Source organism: Colias philodice, chromosome 5 (genome assembly GCF_061535455.1).
Source record: "Colias philodice isolate Cphi_HAF_F1 chromosome 5, ilColPhil1 Martin Lab GWU primary, whole genome shotgun sequence".
NCBI lineage: Eukaryota > Metazoa > Arthropoda > Insecta > Lepidoptera > Pieridae > Colias > Colias philodice.
The window spans coordinates 5,475,121-5,489,932 of record NC_143090.1 but is presented as its reverse complement, the minus strand read 5'-3'; positions in this window follow the sequence as shown (position 1 = coordinate 5,489,932).

The following is a 14,812-nucleotide window of genomic DNA, read 5'->3' as shown; positions in this document are numbered from 1 at the left end:
GTCATTAATTACTCGCCTAAGTTTACTGAATTGCATGGGACTCAGTTTAGGTATAAGAAATGCCAATTGTTTCCGGTCAAATGGTCAGTATGGATGAGTACACACTTCTAAGTACTTAATCTTTATAATGATTAAATATACGTCGTTGTAATACACATACTCATTATATTGACTCAGTAAACAGCATAAAATAGGTTTATGAGTCATGTGAATTGACGACGATAGCGGCGATAGCCGAAGATCGAATGAAAACTTTAAATGTTAGAAAATAAAATATAATAAAAATCACCTCACCATCCACTTAATAATAGCACTTGCCCTGTCATAAATAATCGAACTATTATTGTTATGAACTCTAACATTACAGCCAAGCAGAAAACGTAGATATTAATAAAAACTTGAAATTTATAGGACGACGAATAGTGGGTAGAAAAACACAAAAATAGTTAATAAAAACGAAGGTTAGGATATTCAAAGAAAAGATGATCTATAGAACTTTCACACATAAGATTGTGGAGTCTTATTCTTAGGAGACGTACAAATAAGTACCTATGTGTAAAGGCACTTCAAAAATAAATAGCATCGTTTTACCCAGCAACGAAAAAAAATAATTTATAAACCGTAAAAATAATTAATTTGGGATTTAGCAAGAAAAGGGTTGATGAAATCGTAGATGTATCTTCAATTAATCAAAATTAATTCAGCAGACGTTGCGTCCCTCGGTGATATATTAATTAGGTCAAAACATCGCGCACCGGAGCCGACCGTCTTCGTGGCGCAATGTAACGTTATATTATCTGTTAATGAATTTTCCATAGGGATGATATATACGCATTACCTCGCCTACGATACGAAGTCCCCTGTATTCTTCGGTTATAAAATCTGCATTATCTTGACTGAAAATCAAAACTTCTATTACTAAGGTGTAAAGTTTAAATCAGGAATAAACGTGTATCTTAAAAGAAAAAGTATGATAAATCCTTTGATCCATTGAAATGTTACATTTTTTAGCTCTAACCTTGCATTTTTTAGAGGACGCAATTTTGTTTTTTTGATGTGTAGGGGGGGTCAGTGTGAAGCTAAAACCAAGTTTGTGGGGTCGCCACCCTTGTCCCACGGCCGCCATCTTGAAAATAGCGGTTGAAATGGTTTTTACGACTATTTAACTGACGCAATTTTATTTTTTTGATGTGTAGGGGCACACATCAAAAAAATAAAATTGCGTCCTCTAAAAAATGAAACCCCAAATGTAACTTTTCAATGGACCACTTGGAAAAAAACAATTTCCTGTCCATTTGCGCAATTGAATACTATTCTTTTAATCTTATTTTCGAAACATGACAGTATATCTAGTAGACAAAAAGTTTACGTATTGTCAGTTAAGATTTTTGACGTAAACAACCACTAGACGATCACGATCATGCCTATATTGTGCCTATAACATAATATTATATTATTTTTTTGTATATTTCATTAATATATAATCTTACTATGTAGATATTTATACGTGTAAAGTTGTCCCAATCACGTACGGTGTGCACCAATAAAGAATATTATGATTCACTCACAGGCGGTGTACAATATCACTATTTATATCTATTAACCTTCTTAGCAGCTCTATTTGCCTTAGATGTTATTCATGGGTAACATTTAAGAAACTTCAAAAATAGAAACGGAACATAAGTTTCATGAATTCGTGCTCCACACGAACATAATCATAGCGTAGGAGTCATAGAGTTCATTACTCTATAATAACCTCAATCAATCAATTATTACTGTATTGATTTTACTGTACAACTATTAATTGTTATAAGTTGTATTAGATTAATTATCATAATAGTTATCCTCTTCATCGCCTCTGGACAAGTCCTATAAATATTCTATTTATGTTCTATAAGCTCTGTAGTCTATTTTTGAACTAATTAAACAAAAGCAAAATGGTTAATTATATCTTTTCACAATAACTCTATATAAAGCACGTTCACTTAAAATTGAGCACTGGTGGCTTAGGGGGAACTTCGAAAAAAATCGGAAATCGAGCCAGAAATAAATAGAATTTTCAATTTATCTGCACATTATACATATCACCACTCCCACGTCCCTGCAGTGTATGGGCTGATGATGATTATGAAAATTAATTCATTAATTATGAAGGAAAGTTTACCAAACTTTATAGAAATATAATAAGTCATATAGTTAATGATATAATTATAAATTACTGCTTTCATTTTAAAGAGCTCTGTTTAACATAGATTTGAAAGTTTACTTAATTTATTGTCTCAACCAACAATATTTACCCTGTTCAGACTTATGCAAACCCTGAATATTAACTCAAGACTGCTGGAATCTATTTTCAAAGCATCAATAAAATGTCAATACAATCCATACCGTTCTAAGAGCTGAGATTAACTTCAGAATAGCTTTTCTCGACATTTTCTTTGATACGCTTATTTCCCGAGAAACTATTAATCTTTTGTTTTTCAACCTTTGTGACCCTGTAACGTTAATTACTACAAATATTGTTCTATCTCCTTTATGATTAAATGACACAAAATTAATCTCCTTTTTGTGTGTGCTTTTCTTGATGTTATAATGTTTTTAAAAACACTATGTAATCAGACTTACCTTGCTTATGTTTACAGGGAAAATCGAAATGACGGAATGGTTAGTCTTTTTTTTATGTATCACTTTTGAAACAGTTAAGTAAATAATCGTTTTGAATGATTGTTCGTTCATTCGATCGTTTGGATATTAAAAAAAAATTAAAACTTTCGATAGGTAGAAAAAACTACTACTACTTCTACACGGCTACAATCCTAAATCGCTGCTCTTTCAAGAGCGTTTGTCAATGTTTTGTCATTATAGTTACAGTTATTCTATATATCTATCTCTATCTCTATAACTAACAACGATATTGTGAATAGTCTCGGGTATTGCAATATATTGCTCTGCCTGTATCTTTAATTACCGTTAAATTATTAGCCCTGAATAGCCGATATATATGCACCACGTAGCAAATCTTGTGACGTGCGTACCCTAGCGAATAAACTGTCATCAATGCAGTAAATCAGTTTCAGTTAGCATGTGCCAGCAGAGGGTGTGGAGTGTGGAAGCTCGATAAGCTGGCCCAGGTCTGACGAGACGAATTGCCATTGTTCAATCTAATCCTCCAGTATAACTTGAACCCTGAATAGAATCCTTTCAGACTTCTCTATATCAATAAGGGAATGAACCCATGAATAAAACATGTGATGAAAATAATGAATAAGAAAAATAAAAAAGTGATTATTTTAATCTGTATCTACATTTTTGAATTGCCTTGAATGAAATCGAACGTTTCATAAAAGTTCTTGAACACATAATTAAGGTACATATGAGTATGAGAAATCAATAACACCGCTAGGATAGCAAAACTACGACACTGTTATAATTCAATATACCCATGACCATGAGAAGCTATAACGCGTTGACGTTGACGAAGATTGGCTATAAATAAGAGACTCGTCCGACTACCGCCTGCCGTGTCAGAATCACTCATTCACTATAAATTTAGCGAAAATTAATTGCAATAGCAATTTCTATTTTATACAGCTAGCTTTAAAGCGTTGATTGCATGGAGATCTAAGCGAAATGCAATCCTCCACACAATAATTCGATTCCCACTCCAACTATGAACTGATATCCTAGTCATTTCTAACACGAGCATATTGATAGCGTAGTTAAAACGATTAAATATAAATTGTTTCAAATTATATTAATAGCCGTTTCCAAGAACATGAAAACGATTGGCCTTTATTTGTTCTTCATAAAATATTAATTTCTTCAAGTTATTATCTCCTACGCTTTATTTAATTTATATGTTGAAAGTTGCAGTTAAATATTCTGAAACCCCTTTTAAATTATCATTTTATAAGGCACAGAATATATTGTAATAGGTAAGTGTAAGAAATAAGTACCTAAGCACACATATAGAGCACATACTAAGGCTTGCATCACCTGTTTAATAAGGCTTGGCCTATAAAACTTAGGACTCTTTAAACATCGTCTGAATAGGCTTCATCTCGGTGTACTCCTTGCAAAGAAAATTTCTGCTCAATATGCAAGTTTACAGCGAACAGCGAAACCGCCTCTGCAAAAGTGCATATAGGTAGGTACTCGTACTTCGACTTTTTAAATAACTCAAACGATACAGAACTAATTGCTTAATTCAAAAAGGTACCAACGTTAATACTATGCAATGAATTTATCATAATTGTTGTATCTTCTATCTTAGATATAGTTGTATATTAAATCTTTAAAGTAAACTCAGGCGCAAGCGGTTGTAACGACAATTTAACGTGATACTCCAAACCGTAAATTCGGAGCTGTAAACGAACACACCAGACACTTACAAAGATTAATACTTCTGCAGTAAAAGCAATCGCAGCTCACTGAGATATGATGAAAACATTGAATCGCTGAAGGGTGGCTGTCACGGCTCGCACAAATGTGTCTGATTTATCTACGCCGCGTGTCGGACACTCTTGTTTTATTGTCCCCTCCTCAGTCCATAGCACACACAAAATTTATTACACTTAAAGCTACAAGCATCGAATGAATGTGTGTACAGGGAAGAATACAAGAAATATCTGTTCAGCGAATCACCTTGTGATACCTGTAATCTAGTACTTATAAAAAAATCATAAATTGTCTTCTATGTCTGTCTACTTCTCCAAAGCTATCATTATGAAAGTGATACTGTTTAATATTATTTTGGAAATAGAAATGTATTGCAAATAAACTGCAACAAATAGTTAGTACTTAATATGTAATAAATTAAGTTATATGTGATATAACTATAACATACATATCAATATAAGGTATCAAGTCGTTATTTTATATTTTCATATTTTCATATTAAACAATAATAGGTATGCGTCGAACTTTAAAAATCGAAATGCAATGCACGAACCAGGATTTAGTATTCAACTGAATCAACTGACCTATCTTTAATTATACCCCTATTGGTTTTATACGATAAACTGCCTGAAAACTTAATTGCGTTTTATAAATAGTTAAAACAATTTAAGAATCACCTAATTCAGTTTCTATTGCTTAAAAATAATATATTTTTAATGAAATCTACCTATGTGTGATTGTTACATTTCAACTATATTAAAACACATCAAAAAAATCATTAATATTTTTGCAATACCTAAGCATAATCTTAGAGCGGCCGTACACGGGCGCGCGGGCGGCTCGAGCAGTTAATCAATTATTCAGTTATTTCCTCATATAGAAACACAAGAGAAAGACAAATGAAGAAAAAAATGACATAACGTTCACATGTAAAATTAATATTTTTTCTTAATAACGAGCTAGAGATAATTTAATTTAATAACATGTCTATGTATTAATGAACCATCTTTAACAAAAACAATCAAAAGTCAGCATTCTTTACAATTAGATATTTAATTAAAAACTCTAACTGGATTCATTTTCTGGGAAAATAACTATGAAAATAATGAAAGTAATGTCACCCGCTCAAACGGATATTTAATGGAAGGTAAAATAATAAAATGAAAGCTCTATGCACCTACTTAGTAAGCTAATTTTAATATTTTTCGTTAAATATCAATACTCGAACCACTTGAATATTATTTTATTTTAGGATATAATATTCTCTACATATTTTATCCTACAATAATTTTACAACATTATTAAGAATAAACAAATATAATTCAAATAGGTACTGATTCGCCAGAACGGAAAATTAGTTGTTATATTTATCAATGACATATCGCTACATTTGCATTTACGACATCCCAAAGACATTACTAAGGCTATTCCCTTATCTAATGCTCCCACAGAATTTATTTATCCTTTTCACGCCCTTATATCTTAGTAATCGTTCGATTTCTCGACATAGATGTTAACAAGAAAAGGTCGCCGGAAATGGCAAACTTTAGGAACAGATAAAATACCCAATCCTGAACCTTAAGGTGTGAAGCAAATGCCTATATTCAAATTTAAATTTAATGACATCCATATTTATTATTATATCAATCACTTCTCATTCTTTCATGCCCTTTTTGCGTCCTAACGATAAACATTTTCTCTTATGCTCCTTTTCGCCCCAACTATAAACATTTTAATTTCCCAACATGAAATGCTTAAGTGACACAGACGTGATCTTTACAAATTAAATGTCCAACTAAAATCTACAGTCTATTAACTATAAAAAAGAAAGAATGAACAGTTGAAAAAATAAAATTTTGTTGAGCTATAAATTAACCGGGGCAGGGGTGAGCTTCGCAATCTGCATTAGCCGAGACGCACTTCTTTCCAACGATTAAATAAAATTTCATGCCCGGTTGCCTACGGAAACTCTCTGGACAAAGGTCTCGAATATTTTAATTGAAAGCTTTTAATCCTGATAAGCTATAGACACCAGTGCTAATGCATATTATTATTTTCCAGTGCTGTTGCAATTTTATAAACAACCCATTTATTTGACTGGCAGCAACGGCAGCAATGACTACAAGATTTTTTAATTCATATACAGCTACAATAATTATGTCATAATATAAAATAGGTATAATAAATTTCCCTACTGTAAAAACTATGCAAATAACATTTAAATCATCTTTTATTTTTTCATATTTTTATTTAACCAACCAAGTTTAAATAGAAACTTGCTTACGGACAGGCTTACGGACAGGATAGACTGCGCTTGCGAAAAAGTTGGGTTAAAGAATTTTAAATAAAATTTTAAATTCGTATTAAGATTTAATTTGAAAATTAGTGGAATAAAACGAAAAACAAGAGAAAGTAATTTTTAGATCGTTGAATGAAAACTCCTTTTCCACATAGCGGTACTGAATTTTTAACAAATCTTTCGACCCTTACCCGATCCCAAGCCCAGACTTTATTTTATCGTTATGGAATTATAAAATAATAACACCACTACAGTTTCCTTGAGAGTGCTAAGAAATGTATTATTTTAAATGTAGAAAAAAATATTTGAAATTTTTATTATCACCTCATCGATCAACATATCTAGAATATTTCAAATACCAAATTTAATTTCAAATAACGCTTATATACTCATTATTGGTTGCAATGTAATACTTATAGTTGTTTAGATCCATAATACCATGCAAAACAAATGATAAATTAAAAATACTATGAAGCACAAAGGATATTTCCCTCGGGTGACATTAATGTTCCGGTAGTGGCGTTCGTCCATTCGACCGAATCTCTGGAAATTAAGGCAGGAAAAAAGTCAATAAATCCAAGAAGCAAGCTGGGGCAGATAACAAATGTCTCTAGAGCGACACAAAGCGGCAGGAGCGTCACACGATCGCGCCACGTTAATGTGATACTAAGACCGACTCTCGGGAAGGGTAAAAATATATACGTACGACCTCATACTCGCCTCCACGCTCTATGTCACTGCCAAGGTCTTATCAATTCTTATTATATTTTGTTAATTAGTAGGCAATAAATAAATAGGTCGCAATTTTTTTTAGTGATTAATCTTCTATAGGCGTGTTGAGAGAAAAATTTCAAGGTCGGGTCATGGCAATATCGTCGGGTCATGAAGTAAGGCGACGATTTTGGTATCTTTGAATCTTTCCAAAGAAGTTTCACCCCTGACACGTGTGCTCGGCACACGCGCTCTTTTTTATATCATTCTAATTTAAATATAATATTATCATGGTTGAAATAAACTATTTCCGTTTACTTATACTTTTAAAGTGAAAAATGGTTATAACAACAGCATTCGTTATTTAATTAATAATATACTTTAAAGCATCCCAGTATCAAACGCGCTTCTTTCAAAAGCTTTATTAAATACAAGCTCCTTTATAAGCTTCGCTTACGACTCTACTTATAAATATAATTTTCAAGTTACACTCTTAAATAAGCTCTACAAATAAAATTCCGGGAAATTAGTATTTCTTCTTTGTTCTTTCCGTAACAAATTCTTAATTGAGTATCTTAATAGTTATGTTTTAATTAATTTTTTATATTATATAATATTAATTTGAATAGGGAATAAACTGCAATATTAATACATCAGAATATACGTGATTACTTGCTTTGGCAAGGTCTTAATGAAACTGTAAAATTTAAAATTACTTCGTATTCTGTAATTGAAGTCTGTAGTTCGGTGAAAGCATGTAAGACTTTCACAGAAGTTCAGACTTCCTAGCTACGGCAGAGCTATTAAAGTAAAATTTATTTATTTATTTTTGTACATCAAAACATATTTTAGAAAATTTCATACTCGAAAGTAAAATTAGCTAAGAATGAGCATAAATTGCTAAAAGCATATTGCGTTTTACGACGTTCGACACAAATTTCTCAAATCCCATAGTAAAACTAATAACAAAAATTTAATTAAATCATAAAATGTCACCAAGTTATAATATATAGTAGAGCCATTTTAATAGGCAACATTTGACAGTTCAACAAAATTCAACAACGTAACCTAGTAACGACAACATAGAATAACATGATATTTCGTTTTGTTAGAACTGCACATTTGCTTAACTTTTTTCAATTACGATCACATATTTATAATAATAATGACCGATACAAGTAATTTTAAGATTTCATTTTACTGATAAACCATTCTAAACATAATAAACAATTTCTGAATTGAAGAACTGACGTCGCTACAATTTTGTGTCAATAAACCTTTTTTCTTTTTAAATACCAGAGACGTTACTCTAGAATCGAATGCATTGATTACTTGTGAATCATAAATTAATAAATTCGATTGACAAATGTTTCAAATCCGTATCGATTAATTCACTTTAATCGATGTTTTTAAGCAGGTTACCTCTCTTCGAAGATAAAATTGATAGACGTCAAATGTTGCCTATTAAATTGGCTCGACATTAGTTGCATCAGTGACGTCCGTGTCGCGAACGCGCTACTCTCGTCCACTACTACAAGTTTCCGAACTAATCCAAGTTTTCCTTTACGGGCTAATGAGACGAGTTTGATTCGCATTCCCTGACGACGTCGGCAAATGGGCGCTCGCTTTGAATAGATCCCACCTAACCACTATTTAGATAATACGATACCCAGTTAGTATTTCAACTTTATATCAAGTTAAGAAACCCGCAACACCGATTTTGGATGGCTTTGGGAGGTTACTTGTTTATAAACACTGCCCTGAGGTCAGTAAGATTTATAGAGGTTAATAGTGTCGAGGATATTTTAAGGCATTTACATACAATGTGAATTTGAAAGTGCGTAATGTAGTTCACGGAAAATCCTATTCGACGTATGCTTTTAAATGAACATGAATTAGATTTGATTGCCATAATCAAGTGATATTCATTGAACATGTTACTTCATAAGTATTTTTCAAGTAGATAACTAGGAAAATGAAACACAGTAATTTTAATTTGGTATTCATCTTTAAAGCTCTACATAATATCTATTATGTTTGCGTTATTTCTAATCTTATTAATTAATAGTATTAATTATGCGTATAATACATTAAAGTAGCATAATGCGCAAGCAAACAAAGCGCGGTCCGTAATGGAAATTACACACCCTGAGGTCGGAAATCAAATTGACAGAAGAGGTTAAACAAACGATGCGGCCAGGCTCAAGACCGAAGCCCGCCGAATATATTAATCGGTCGGTAAATGCGCTTTTATTTGTTTTTCCCTTCCCACGTTACCGGCGTCGCCTGGTCAATAGATCAGGCCAACACTTGGCACTGTATTAATGGCTCGATAGATTTAACAGATTAAGCTACAGTTCTAAGAAAAATAAAGGTGTTTTATTTCATTGTATTCAGCCCGCAGTGTTGTTTATACACATATCAATTATAGGTACTTGGCAATAATCTGCATTATCAATGAGTAGATACGTGAAGAAATCTCAAACCATTACTATTTTACTATCATGTACTTTTTCTTCCATATTATGATCTAACCTCACGACTTTATTACTTGTGATTGCATTGTCTAGGTATTTGTAGTTGGTATGCATTCTCGTATTCTCTACGGTCTTGTTTACGGGGATGTAATATATTGCTGAATAATTAGTAACTGGTTACATAAAAATTGTATTATACTATACTGAATATGTTAATATGGAAAAGACAGTGCAATAGAGCAATTGTAATTATATATTTATCGTTCGTCTTTCTTATTTGCATAAATAAAGTACCTACTTAGCAAATTTTCCGTAGAGTTCTTAACATATGAGCGTAAAATAGAGATTTGAGGGTTGATTGGGAGGTGACTGTCTCACACAGACAGCGCACTGGTCTCTACCTACATCCATTTCAATCTTGATCGTCAATAATAATTAACTCTTTTTGATACTATTTTGTCTCTCCACCCATGGGCTAGTATGAAAGTGCGCGCACGTAGCGACGCAACTCCCCATACAGTTGATGGGAGAGACAAAATAGTTGCGGAGACAAAGTTGCTCGTGCGCGCTAGCTCTAATATAAAATAAAACTTAACAAATACAAATGTCATGGAATTTATTACAGAAGCAAAAATAAAATATATATATTCATGTTTATGAATCTTTTATTATTTGGTTTCAATATACTGATCCACTATCAACGTCCGACGGTATAAAGGCTTGATTAATGACATTTTCCTCTAGAAACTTTTTGCAATGAGTTATCAACTGCAACAATTTTATAAAATGCTTTCTAAAATGCGGTAATCCTGTTTATATTTGAATCATAGTTATAACAGTAAAGTGTAGTAACATTTAAGAAACGTTACCTTTTTATGATGTTTCTTTGCCGTCGAATTTATCCTTTTTAACTCTTGTTTTAAATGAGCATTGTCTTCGAAATATTTTTTACTCACGCTCCACTTCTCACCGTTAAAATTAATTGGCAAAATGTATGGAAGTCCTACAATAAGATAATATTATACCATGGCTTACTATTTCTGGCAACTGTGATTAACTTATTTTATTGCTTCAAATTCATGATAATTTTGGAGGAAACTTAAATAGTAAGCAGTTGGTACCTACAAATTATAATGAAGTACATACACTATAATTATAATATACTATTACTACGATAATTACTATCGACGGAGTGTGCTAATTCCCTAGGTTTAGGCATGATCAAAATTGTGTAGAAATATTCTCGGATTTCCCTCCGAATTTGTAATGCAAATTAGCCTGCTTTTTATGCTAAGTACTTATGTAAACTTTTATATTTAGGCATTTTTGTTTAAATAAAATATTACACATCAAATATCAAATGCGAGAATCACCGAATCATCTGTGCCATTTGCACCTTATAAATGTACCATGTCGTATTTACCTTTTTCTGTACCTAAAGAGCCGTCACTAATGACGCCCATATTACAGCTGTGTGTTTTCATCCCGTTTTTAGGATCACGCGTTTTCCAAATAGCTTTCAAGGCTTTAGCAAATTCTGCTGCCTTATAAATACTTCCGTACGGATTTTTTTCTCCGAACGATGCTACCTTTAATACAGAAATATAAATATAGAATTTAGGTCTTGCTTTTTCTCATTCAATTATGTAAATGAATCGTATGAAGAGTAAATGAATGAATAAATTATGAAAATCATTTTTACGCCTCGAATTTTGGCTGACAAGCCAATTTATCGTTTGGTTCATAGGTACATACAATAATTAATAATAAGTTTAAACTATAATTTAAATACACCATAATTTAGACCGTAGTACGAATGTATTAATGTGAAGACCAAAATATGACAGTGCTATCGAATTAACTATTCGAACAATGAACGCAATTAGTCATGTTTCATTATAATATAATTTAGATAATAACGCTGAGATTTTTATAGATCGTTATAGGTAAATATCCCAACTCGTCAAGCAGTAATAAAGAGGGATTCGTTAATACCTTATCAATGAAATCCTTTTTCATCCAAGTAGCGTTGAATTGAGTGGGATCCAAATTCAAAGATTCTAAGAAGTCTTTACCGATCATTCCTGAATCGCATAGTGATGTCTCGCCTACTTCATCATGAATTAATAAAGGTTTTTCGACTTCGATGTGAAATACTTCATCATTCGCCGCCCACACAAGTATTTCATTAATAGTCTTACATTGAACCTTTGTACGTTTTATTTAAATTGGAATTATAGGTAATTTAAATTGAAGGGTCATATTATGATATTCTGAAAATGAAAATGCAAAAATCTTACATTTAAATATTCCCCCAGTATTGATTTTGCCATTGCTGTTAGCGGAGTGAAGCAGAAAAATACATCTGACGGCATATTCTTTGATAATGAATACAGGATATCTACAGCAATTAAACCATCCGCAATGAAAATTGGTTTTCGCTTTTGTGTCTTATTTGGAAATTGCTTTAATTTTCCAGGTAAATGTTTTCCTGTTTTGTCCTCTGATTCAGCTGAGCTTTTATCATTAGGCCAACTAAAATTGTTCGCCAATTTAGTTATAAGATATAATGTATCGAAACGTTCTTCTGTTTCCCCATTTTCAAAATCAAATATATTGGGGTTTGAAAAATTGGTTATGAAACAGAAAACATCGCCATCTGAAACACTTCAAAATTATAATTATTATTAGCAGTTTTAATTGAATCAATGCTTTCGACGAAAATAATAAGTATCAATCTCAGTATCATAATATGTTTATAAGTTGAAATAATAATTTAAAAATAACGTGTATATGTGTAAGACACACAAGTGTTAGTATTTGAAGCCAACCTAGGTAAATCAGAAGATACTTTAATTGAATTCATGCAAGGAAATGCACATGATTCTACTTCAGTTTTTAACATCTCCGCTTTATCAATTTCATTCGAGTATACGACTATGGAGAGATCAATCAATTGACATTGGCCAAATACAAAACCTGACATTATTTTAGCTATAATTAATTTAGATGTTGGACATAATGCATTAAATATTAACACTCTTAATGGATCGAAAACGGCAGAGGTTTGAAAATTCATAGTTTTGAAAACACAAAGTCTATAACGTACGGAGTTGTCTTGAGTTATGACCACAGGTTATGACTTTTTTTTAAAGATAACATATAGCTCGTTCCGTAAACCTCACTATTGAGTATTTTATGTGATATTTTATAACAAAATAAAAATATAAAAAAATTCCAAATAACTATACCTATTAGGTACAAATTATATTATTTTATTTGTGTAGGTAAATCTTGCGATCTAGCCCAAATCATGCCACAGTGTGCTAAGCTCCTAAATTAATTAAACTAATAAAACTATCCAGTAAAATAGCAGTATCAGTGCATGGGTGTGAAACAATGTTTATCGTTGAAAAAACTTCTTAGTTTTAGGGAATTTATAGGGAATTAGGGATCAACTGGTTAAGCTGATCTTCAAATTTTTAGGAAACTACCTACACCGTGAAATATGTCAATATTGCCCATGTTTTTTTAATAATTTCAATTTTCGCAAAAAATTTCTATAGAAACGTTAGTATTTTCTGTTATAGGTAAACCAGAATCTGATGGCAATTAGGGAAATCAAAATTTTGAGTGTGCAACCCTAGGGAAAATGGACTGAACGATCTTGATACTGCTTGTTTTTTAGTTTGTTCTCAATATCATTAGTCACATTACATAAGTGGACAATACTGTACTTTATAATGAGATATCCACTTAATATTATATAGGTACATACTTACATGTATAATATACATATTACTTTTATACAGGTAATACATATTATTATTTACACATACCTATATTTGTATGTTCATTATCATTATGCCATGTGAAAATATCGATGTTATATCGATCTTATATCGATAGAAAACTAGACTGCTTATAATTTTTTATAAAATACTAGCGGTCTGCCCCGGCTTCGCCCGTGGTACATATTTCGCAATAAAAGGTAGCCTATGTTCTTTCTCAGGGTCTAAAGATTATCTGTGCCAAATTTCATCAAAATCGGTCCAGTAGTTTATGCGTGAAAACCATACATACATACAAACCTTTCCTCTTTATAATATTAGTATAGAAAATAAAAATAAAATAAAACTATGTTTATTTTCGTAAGTATTAACAGATACACACATTATAAAATTTACTTGGACAGCTTGGACTTGACGAATAGCCGTATTGGAAACTCCTGTAATAAGTTTTCATAAAATTATATTCCAATCAACAAACAATATTATAGTTACCTACATATAATATTTTTTAATTGAAAGTATCAAAGCGGGTAAGTCCAATTTACCAATAAAATCTTCTAAATTGAAAATTGTGATGTGTTTGACCCTTCTTCATCAAATATTTTTCTATACACATTATAAACAACACCTCTTGCTTGTGATCACAGCGGCTTTTTCGACATTTTCGAAGATTTTTTAGACAAAATCCTAAAAATTATTCATCAACTGCAAAAAAGACAAATAATTTGACATCCAATTTGATAGTTGTCAAATAAGTTGCCACATTAACATGTAAAATCTTTTATTTCTTAAATATAAATATGCCATCAGATTCTGGTAGACCTATAGCATATGTTTTTCTTAGATCGTGTGCATATATATTGTTGTAGCAAATTTCATTATTCTTCAACATTTAATTCGTTATTTGTCTGTTTTTGAGGGCGGGCAAAGTTATCTGCACTTTTTACCAACATTGCCCATTTACTTTGTACATTACTTGTAAACGTAGGTATATAATATGAAGATTGCAATGCATTATGTATTATAATTATTGTATATAGAACACAATGTAAACTAAATTCACAGTTATATTTTAGTCTAATATTTTAACTTTAATAACTAGCCTCTACAAATTCAAAGGTTTTCAACACAGATTT